The sequence below is a fragment of the Tupaia chinensis genome, unplaced genomic scaffold, assembly GCF_000334495.1.
Source record: "Tupaia chinensis unplaced genomic scaffold, TupChi_1.0 Scaffold147038_1, whole genome shotgun sequence".
Lineage (NCBI taxonomy): Eukaryota > Metazoa > Chordata > Mammalia > Scandentia > Tupaiidae > Tupaia > Tupaia belangeri.
In genome coordinates this window covers 934,468-944,158 of record NW_006206889.1, presented here as the reverse complement: position 1 = coordinate 944,158, position 9,691 = coordinate 934,468, and the positions used below count along the sequence as shown (strand labels likewise).

General features: G+C 42.8%; 2 pseudogenes; one reads left to right on the top strand and one right to left on the bottom strand.

Annotated features, from left to right (window-relative positions):
• Positions 1–1,307: 1,307 nt before the first annotated feature.
• On the bottom strand, positions 1,308–2,081 carry LOC102503117 (geminin pseudogene; annotated as a pseudogene).
• A 7,375-nt stretch (positions 2,082–9,456) lies between these two features.
• Positions 9,457–9,691, top strand: part of LOC102497972 (keratin, type II cytoskeletal 8-like) — a 9,186-nt pseudogene continuing 8,951 nt past the window's right edge.

The window sequence follows — 9,691 nt, the reverse complement described above, 5'->3', positions numbered from 1 at the left end:
GAGCCTGCCGTCCTCTGTGCTTCTGTGGGCCGTGCCATAGGCCAAGATCTCGGACTTTTTAGCCATCAGAATTGTGCATTTGTAAATAAACCTTTTTCTTCTTTATAAAATCACCCAAGCTCAAGTATTTCTGTAAGCAACACACAAATGGGCAAGGTATCAGAGGAAAACAGCAATAAAAACACATGAGAACAGAAGATTTATCCTTTTCTCAACACCAGACTAATTCTGTCTCCAGCAGAAAGTTTACATTTGTTTTTGTCAGATGTGCTTACTTTACAAGTCAACCAAAAAATCAAAGATGAGGGACCAGCAGATGGCATAATGGTTATGTAGCTGGACTCCCATGGAGTCGACCACGGTTTGATTCCCAGAACGGCAGCTTAAACTCACGCCAGGCATGTGTGCATGCATACCCAAAATCCCAAGAAACAAATGGAGGAGAAGAGATTGTATGATGGCCATCCCCGTGGAGGGTGATTTCTCACTTTCTGTCTCTCTGTCTCTCTGCCTTTCTGGTGAGTGCATGTACCCCATAGCAAAAAAAAAAAAAAAAAAAAAAAAAAAAGAAAAAAAAAAAAAAAAAAAAAAAGAAAAGAAGGAAGAAAGAAAAAAAAAAGTTGCGTCTTAGGACCAGCAGGCGGCATAATGGTAATATTGTTAGACTCCCATGTAGTCAACCGTGGTTCAAGTTCCAGACTCAGCAGCTTGAAACTCATGCTGGGCCTGTTTGTGTGCTTGCCCAAAATCTCGAGACAGAGAATGGAGGAGAGGGGACTACGGCATGGCCATTCCCTGGGGGGTGATTTCTCACTTTCTGTTTCTCTGTCTCTCTGGTGAGCACACATGCCCTATAGCAAAAATCTCTCTTAAAAAAAAAAAAAAAAGAAAAAAAGAAAGAAAAAGAAAAAAAGAAAAGAAAAGAATGAGAAAAATCCAAGATGATAAGCCATCCTGTCATTTGGAGAACCAGGTCTGGATTTGGAAGATCATATCCCCTTCCTGAGCGGGACCTGGAGCCCCACACTTCCCACATCGGCACCTGCAGGGCATATCCAGACAAAGTCAAAGGTCTCCTAAGGTTCCAAGAGTTAAGAACAGACAAACAGAAAAGACCTGGGGGTGGGATGGGGCTAGTCAACAGCCAGATTGACTTGAGGAGGGCTGTGTATATATATATATTTTTTTTTTTTCAAACTGAAGTTTTATTCCAGCTATGCATTATGTAGTTTATTCGCTCTGCTACAAAGAACTACGATGGAGGTAGACTTTGGCAGTATATATCTCACGTCAAATAGTAATGAATTTCATATGCACGGCTTGGCATCTGTAGAGGAGGTTACAATTTCTTCAGCATGTGTGCCAATTTCTGAGTCTTCCAGTTCAGAATCCTCACCAGTTTCTTCTTCAGAATCAAATTCTTGACTATCCGGGGAGTCGAAGTTATTCGGAAGTTCACCAGTCAGTTTCTCGATGACCTCCACCACGTACTGCGCGTGCTCTGCTACTTCTGCCAGTTCTTCGTTCTCCTTCTTCAGGAGGGCGATTTCACTGTCCTTCTGCTCAATTTCTTTATGAAGTTTCTCGTTCTCCTGAAGCGCTTCATAGAGAGCCTTCCTCCGCTTTTCTGCCACTTCTTTCCAATACTGAGAAGATGGATTTTCTTTAATCATAAGATCAAAAGCTTCTTGAGTGACTCCTTGGAGATTTTTATTTTCACTGTATTCTGAACCGGTAACAGCTCTAGAGCTGGAAGTCTTAGCTGGTAACTGGTCATTCTGATGTTTCCTTTTGGATGAGCCTTTGGACAACTCGTCTTCTCTTTCGACAAGAGAGCTCGCTACGGAAGGCTGAATCATTTTCAGAATTCTTCTCGGGACAGAGCTGTCCTTTATATTTTCTTTCGCTTCTTCTTGTTCCTGCTTCATACTGAGGTTCATCGTGCTGCCGCAGCTGGTGGGGCACAGACAATGGCGGAGACCAGGAGGGGTGTATATTGTTGAGAGGAGCCCTGGGGAGGAAGAGACAGGGTGAGCATGGGGAGCCATCCTGATGGTGATTTTCTTTCTTTTTGTGGGGTTGCCAATGGTTTCTTGCTCTTGCCACAGAGAAACAGAGGGAGAGAGAAAGCACCCCCTAGTGAGGCGTGGTCACACTGCAATCCCTTTTTCTCTAGTACTCCATCTTGTCAGGATTTGGGAGATGCACATAGGTCTGGTGTGTTTTTCAAGCCACTGAGGTCAGGATTTGAATGGCGGTTGGCTACATGGAACCTAATTTTTCTCTAAGGTTTGGAAGAAGGAGCCTGATTAGGAGCATGAAGGTAACTGTGGCCACAATGTGTAAGATCAGTGCCCAAGACTGGGCCAAGCAGGATGTACTAGGAAGGTAGCCCAGCCTACTGGGAAGGTTAATGTGCACCTGTGCTGCATCTGGCCACAGAGAACAGAAAAACAGGGCTGAACAGAAGAGGAAAATATAAGACAACACAGAAAAAACAAGCAGGGATCAGAGAAAGGATGGGCAGTTTCATGAGTATTTGTGGAGGGGATTATATCCTTTTCTCATAATCTGGAAAAGAATAAGCTCGATTCTCTTCCCAGAGCCTTCCTGCAGGCTCCATCACCTCTACCCAGAGCTCTAGCAAGCAGAAATCCAGCACGTTCAGAGAAGACCTCAAAAATGTTATATTTGTCAAAAAGGAAGTATGCTTGTCTATATTCCTTTCTGTACATACACAGTCTGTCTAAGCTATGAGAAATCCTCTCCCCCCATGCCTCCTAAGGGTGTATTAAACTTTTTTTTAAACATTATTTATTTTATGTATTATCATTATTATTCTTTCACATGAGTTCACCAGAGAGAGAGGGAAAGCAAGAAGGCAAGCTGCCAGGTCTGCTACTTGAACCCTGGTTGGCCATGTGGGAAGTCCAGCACCTCAGCCACCACGCCACCTGCTGGCCCCGAATTAAACTCCTTTATAAGATAACTGGAAAACAGGAGGATCAGTTGGATCCATTTCCTTAACATTTAACGTCAGGTTGTTTGAGCCAAAGAGGAAAATAAAAATACAATGCTATCACACGATGCACATGCATGGATTTTAGTAATACTGCAATTTTAAAATAGTTTTGGATGATCATATCCATTATGGCTTACCCAGGTATAACAGTAAGATTTTTTTTTTTTTTTGGTTTTTTTTTTTTTTTTTTTTTTTTTTTTTTTTTTTTTTTTTTTTTTTTTAGTTTGCTATAGGGCACTTAGCTAGCCAGAGACAGATAAGGAGAAAGACAGGAAGCACCACCCAGAGAGGATGGCCACATCACAATCCCCTCTCCTCCATTCTCTCCTCACGATTTTAGTCATGCACACAACACAACCAGCGTGTTTTTCAATCTTCTGTGTCTGGGACTCGAATTACATGGTTGGCCATGTGGGATCCAGTCACTTTGACCACCACACCACCTTCTGGCCCCCATAAATACCTTTTGTGTGTGTGCTTTTTTTTTCCTTTTTTAAAAATTTTATTTAACTTTATTTGTTTATCTTAATTTGAATAGAGAGGAACAGAGAGAGAGAGGGAAAGTGAGAAGCAAGCTGGCAGGTCTGGGACTCGAACCAAGGTTGGCCATGTGGGAGTCTGGTGCCCTTAACCATCATGCCACCTGCCAGACCCAGTAAGATAACTTTTTATAATAAAAGAATAAAAACTGGAGAGTGAGTAGGTGGCATGGTGGTTAAGGTGCTGGACTCTCACATGGCTGACTGCGATTTAAGTCCCAGACCTGACAGCTTGCTTTCTCATTGTCTTTTTCTTTCTTTCTCTCTCTCTCTCATGAATATGTGCACCCTGTAACAAATTTTAAAAAAAGAAAGAATAAAAACTGGTAGCTCAGCAAATGGAAAGTAAATTTAAGAACCCTTTTTGGTCAAGATAAAATAAAGATATATAAAAATTAATTTCAATGTACCTTGGTTTAATTTTTTTATTTTTAGAATTATTTATTTAAATTTCTTTATTATTTAAATTTTGCTATAGGGCACATGCATTCACTAGAGAGAGACAGAGAAAGAGAGAAAGAATGGGAAAGTGAGAAAGCAAGCCACCAAGTCTAGGACTTGAACTATGGTCAGCCACATGGTGGGAGTCCAGCACCTTAAGCACCATGCCACTTGCTGGCCCTAAAATTGGATTTTAAAGCACATATAGCACCAGCCAGATGGCGTACTGTTTATATCACTTGACTCCCACATCGCAAACCATGGTTTGAGTCTGGACCTGGTGGCTTGAAACTTAGGTTGGCACGTGTGTATGCATGCCCAAGATCCTGGGAAGAGAATGGAAGAGAAAGGATTATGGCATGGCCATCCCTCCTGGGGGATGATTTCTCATTCTCCTTCTCATTTGAGTCTGTCTCTCTCTTTCTACAAAGAGCGCATGTGGCCTAGGGCAAAAACCTCTACAAAAAAGCAAAAAACAAACAAACAAACAAAAACAAAAAACAAAAAAAACCCCACATATAACAACTTCTCTTTCTGGCAATATTTGGTCACCACTTATTTTGAAAAACTATTACAAAACTTATTATGTAATAGTTCTGGGTAAAATATTATAGGCATAATTTAAAATAATCTTACAAGAATGCCAAGAATATTCCCAGGGATTCAACCGACAGAGAAAAATAAGAAATCACAAAAATCCACAGCTGAGTGAACAAAGCTTTGGCTTTACAGACCTCAAGCACAGGAGACAGTTCCCAGACCTGGGAGCACTTGACTGGGCTGGCGAGCACTGGTAGCGCAAACCCTTGCAGAGCTGCACTTCAGTAATGACTCACTCTGGGCAAACCACCTGCTGATAGAGAAATGTGCATCTCAGGCTAGCTCAAAGCTTACTCTCACTTCAGTTTGGGGTTATGAAAACATACATACTTCCTGTGGCCCAAGACATCCTAAACTAGTTTTTTTAAAAATCACATTGGTCCAAGACAAGCAGCATTCAGAGAAGGGCCTGGCAGACAAAGTAAGTCTACTCAGAAGAAATGTACCTTCATCCCATGTTGGGTGTTTACAACAGAGAGAATTCAGTACAGGAAATTGGTTATGCGGTGATGGAATAGCTGAGAGGCTAAAAGAAGTCAGAGACTGGCAAAGGCAGGAAGCTATTGTTACCATCCTGATGGAGACATGCAGGAAGGAGGAGGTGCTACACAGCCCATGGTGGGTGACTTGTTGGAGCTGGGACCCCAGCCGACTTGACCAGCAGGAGCAGAAACCATTGGGGAAACATGTGCTCCAGGGAGAAGGTTCTTGCTTATGTTTCTCTTTTGCTCACCAAGCTCCTGCCAGGCTGGGCCCTCCTACTAGCCAAACTCAGCTAGCAGGCTGCTAAACTGAAGACTGAGAAACACAGCCTGTAAGGGCTGCCTTCTCCCTCTGCAGGGCTGAAACTTACCTGCGGGCTGCAGGCCTAGCACCACACAGTAAGAAAACTGGCAGAGTCTGCTTGCAAAGCCACGAGATGTCCAGGAACGCTGTTAGAATCCATGAAAGAGGGACCAGCAGTTAGCATAATGGCTATGTCGCTTGACTCCCATGTAGTCGACTGTGGTTCATGTCCCGGACCCAGTGGCTTAAAACTCACGCCAGGCACGTGTGCGTGTGTGCTCAAGATCCCAAGAGGAGAGTGGAGGAGAAGGGATTGCGGCGTGGCCATCCCCCCTGGGGGGTGATTTCTCGCTTTGTATTTCTCTGTCTCTCTTCGTTCTGTCGGGTGAGAGCACGTGCCCTATAGCAAAAACCTCTTAAAAAAAAAAAAAAAGAAAAAAAAAAGAGAGAATATTTTGGGACCAGAAGGTGGCATGGTGGTTAAGGTGCTGGATACTCCCACATGGCCGACCGGGGTTCAAGTCCTGGACCTGGTGGCTTGCTTTCTCGCCTTCCCTCTCTCTCTCTCTCTTTGTGTGGCTCTCTCTGGTCAATAAAGTAATGAATAAATAAATAATTTTAAAAAAAAACAAAAAATAAAATAAAATAAAAAAGAATCCATGAAAGAATACAGAAAAGCTGTTGGGTGTGTAAACTATTTACAGAAATAGATTGCATTTCCAAACATTAGCAACAAACAGAAAGCATAATTTAAAAAGGATCCCATTCACACTAGCAACTCTCCCCACCCTATTTCTTGTTAAAATGTTCTGCATGTCCTTTAGTGATAAAACAATACAATTTTATTGTGAGACATAAAAGGGAAAACATTAATAAATGAAGAGGGAATTTGCTCCCAAATATGGTAAGCCTGTTAATTTTCTTCATAATAATCTAATATATCCGCTAGGCTCATCAATGTCCCAGCAGGGTTTTTTGGAAACCTGACAATCTAATTATCCCATTTCTATGGAAAGGGAAGAAAAGCCCATGCAAAGCCAGGACCATTTGGGAAGGGGAGGAGGAGGAGTATGTGAGGGGAACAGTGTGAAGACTTGTCCTGGTAGACACTAATACTTAATATCCTGACAGGGTGATTAGGTCCGTGTGGTTTTTCATTTAGGGATGGATGATTTGACAATAAAACACAAGAGAGTCCAGGGAGAAACACACATCTATGTGGAAACTTAATATGCTACAAATTTTACTGTGGCCCATTTAGCAAAGAATGACCATTCTATCAATCGTATTGGTCCAGCTGATTATCCACCCATATGGGGAAAAAGTTGGGTTCCTTTCTTTCTTTCTTTCTTTCTTTTTTTACCTTTTTGGAGAGGTTTTTGCTATAGGGCGCATGCGCTCGCCAGAAAGACAGAGACAAAAAGCAAGAAATCATCCCCCGGGGGGATGGCCATGCCACAATCCCTTCTCCTCCATTCTCCTCTCGGGATCTTGGGCACGCACGCACACGGGCCCAGCGTGAGTTTAAGCCACCGGGTCTGGGACTCGAACTGCGGTTGACTACATGGGAGTCTAGCGACATAGCCATTATGCCAACTGCTAGCCCTAGTTTCTTTCTTTTTTAAAAAAAATGCCAGAGGGTACTTGTACTTGCCAGAGGGAGAGAGACAATGGGGAGACAGAGAGAGTGAGAAAGGAGAAAGCAATTCCTGTGGGGTGTGGTTATGCTGCAATTCCTTCATTTCTCCATCTTGTTGGGAGATGTGCACACATGCCCAGTGCATTTTTCTTTTTTTAAAATATTATTTATCATGGTAGTTATTATTTTATAAAGAATTATTTATTTTTAATTTTATTTATTCAGTTATTTATTTTATTTTGACCAGAGAGAGACCCACAGAGAGAGAGAAAATGAGAAAGCAAGTCACCAGGTCCAGGACTTGAACAATGGTCAGCTATGTGGGAATGTCCAGTGCCTTAACCACCACACCACCTGCTGGTCCCCAAGTAGTTATTATTTTTTAAGTTTTTTTTTTTTTTTTTTTTTTTTTTTGCCATAGGACACATGTACTTGCCAGAGAGAGAGAGCCAGAGACAGTGAGTAGGAAAAGTGAGAAATTACTTCCCGGAGGGATAACCACACTGCAATATTTTCTCCTCCCAGGGTCTTGGGCATGCACACACATGTGCCCGGTGTGAGTTTCAAGCCATGAGTTCTAGGACTTTAACCACAATTGGCCATGTGGGAGTCCAGTGCCTTAACTGTTAAGCTACCTGCTGGCCCTCCATAATGGTAATTAAAGAAAACAAAGATTCCTTTCTTCACACATGTCGTATTTTATTCAGGTTGATTTTGTGAGAAAAAAGGTTTAAATGTAGGTAAACATATAATGCATGTTCTTAGGATGTGAGGAAACCTATTTAGGTGCAAAGTTAATTAATATGTTCATGACTGGCAAAAGACTTTAAGAGAATTTTATCCTTACTGTGTGTAGACAGTAGCATGGACCTGTATTTTACATGCTGAATACCTGCAAAACTATACAGATTCAACAATATTTACCTGACCTACATCATGCCAAGTCACCATGGATAGCATAAGATTAAGGAGATTTTGAGGGACCAGCAGATAGCATAATGGCTATGTCGCTGAACTCCCATGTAGTTGACCACAGCTCGAGGCCTGGACCTGGTGGCTTAAACTCACGCTGGGCGTGTGTGCGTGTGTGCCCAAGATTCCAAGAGGAGAATGGAAGAGAAGGGATTGCAGTGTGGTCATCCCCACTGGGGGATGATTTCTCGCTTTCTGTATCTGTCTCTCTCTGTCTATCTGACAAGCTCACGCTCCCTATAGCAAAAACCTCTCCAAAAAAAAGGAGATTTTGAGCTCCCTTAAAGAAAAACCCTCTCAAAAAAAAAGGAGATTTTGTAAAAAAAAAAAACTAGACTTGTATTTATTTGTAAAATTCAGTTCTAAACTTGCTCTGAGCTTTCATGAGCCTGAAATCGTCAGCTAGAATGGTAACAAGAAGAAAACAATGGAATTCTTCTCGATGAATACTGATAAATTCACAAGATGTCCTGCTAAATGGCATTTTTGTTAGATTATTATTATGGATTATTGACATTTTTGCTGTTTTCCACCCATAGGTCTGTGAGGCCTAATTAGATGCCACACTTCTGTCTGGCCTAGAGGGTCATATTCACTTCAAGGTGGATGTCATTTAAACCTTGATTCAATGAGCCAGACCAGCTTTTCCTCAGGAAAGAGACTCGCCAACACTGCAGGGGGGCTTAAAAAAGTTCATGGGAAATATGTGAAAAAATATGCATAGATTTCAAAATACTTTTGCACCAAAATAAACGTGTACTTTAATTTCACTTTTCCACAAACTTTTTGAAGTTCTCATGGATAATAAATGGAGGTCCTTTGATTATGTCCTCTCCACCCTACGAGAAAGTATCTGCTTCAGATGGAGCTTGTTAATATTTTGTTGGGGGCCAGCATATGACGTAATGGTTATGTTGCTGGACTCCAACATGGTCAACGATGATTTGAGTCCTGGACCCGGTGGCTTGAAACTCATGCTGAGTGCATGTGCATGCATGCCCAGAATCCCAAGAGGAGAATGGAAAGGAAAGAATTGTGGTATGGTCATACCCCTGGGGGAGTGACTTCTTGCTTCCTGTCTGTCTGTCTTTCTGGTGAGCACACACGGCCTATACTAAAAACCTCTCTAAAAAAAAATTGTAACCTCTCCAAAAAAAAAAAAAATTGTCAGTTCATCTCACACCCCTTAGAAGCAGCTTCCCAGCTCCTTCTAGAATCTGTCTGGTTCGGCCCACCTGCCTTCACTCCAGCTCCTTCATGTCCAGCAGGGTGACCCAGAAGTCCTACGAGATGTCCACCTCCAGCCCCCGGCCTGCCTTCAGCACCTATTTGTACACGAGCGTACCTGGAGAAAAAAAAAAAAATTGTCAGTTCATCTCACACCCCTTAGAAGCAGCTTCCCAGCTCCTTCTAGAATCTGTCTGGTTCGGCCCACCTGCCTTCACTCCAGCTCCTTCATGTCCAGCAGGGTGACCCAGAAGTCCTACGAGATGTCCACCTCCAGCCCCCGGCCTGCCTTCAGCACCTATTTGTACACGAGCGTACCTGGAGCCCATATCAGCTCTTCAAGATTCTCCCAGCTAGGCACAGCAGCTTCTAGGGTGCCCTGGGGACTGTCATGGATCTGGGTCTGGGCTACAGTGGTGCCAGTGGTGCTGGGGGCATCATGGCTGTCATAAACCAGAGCCTGCT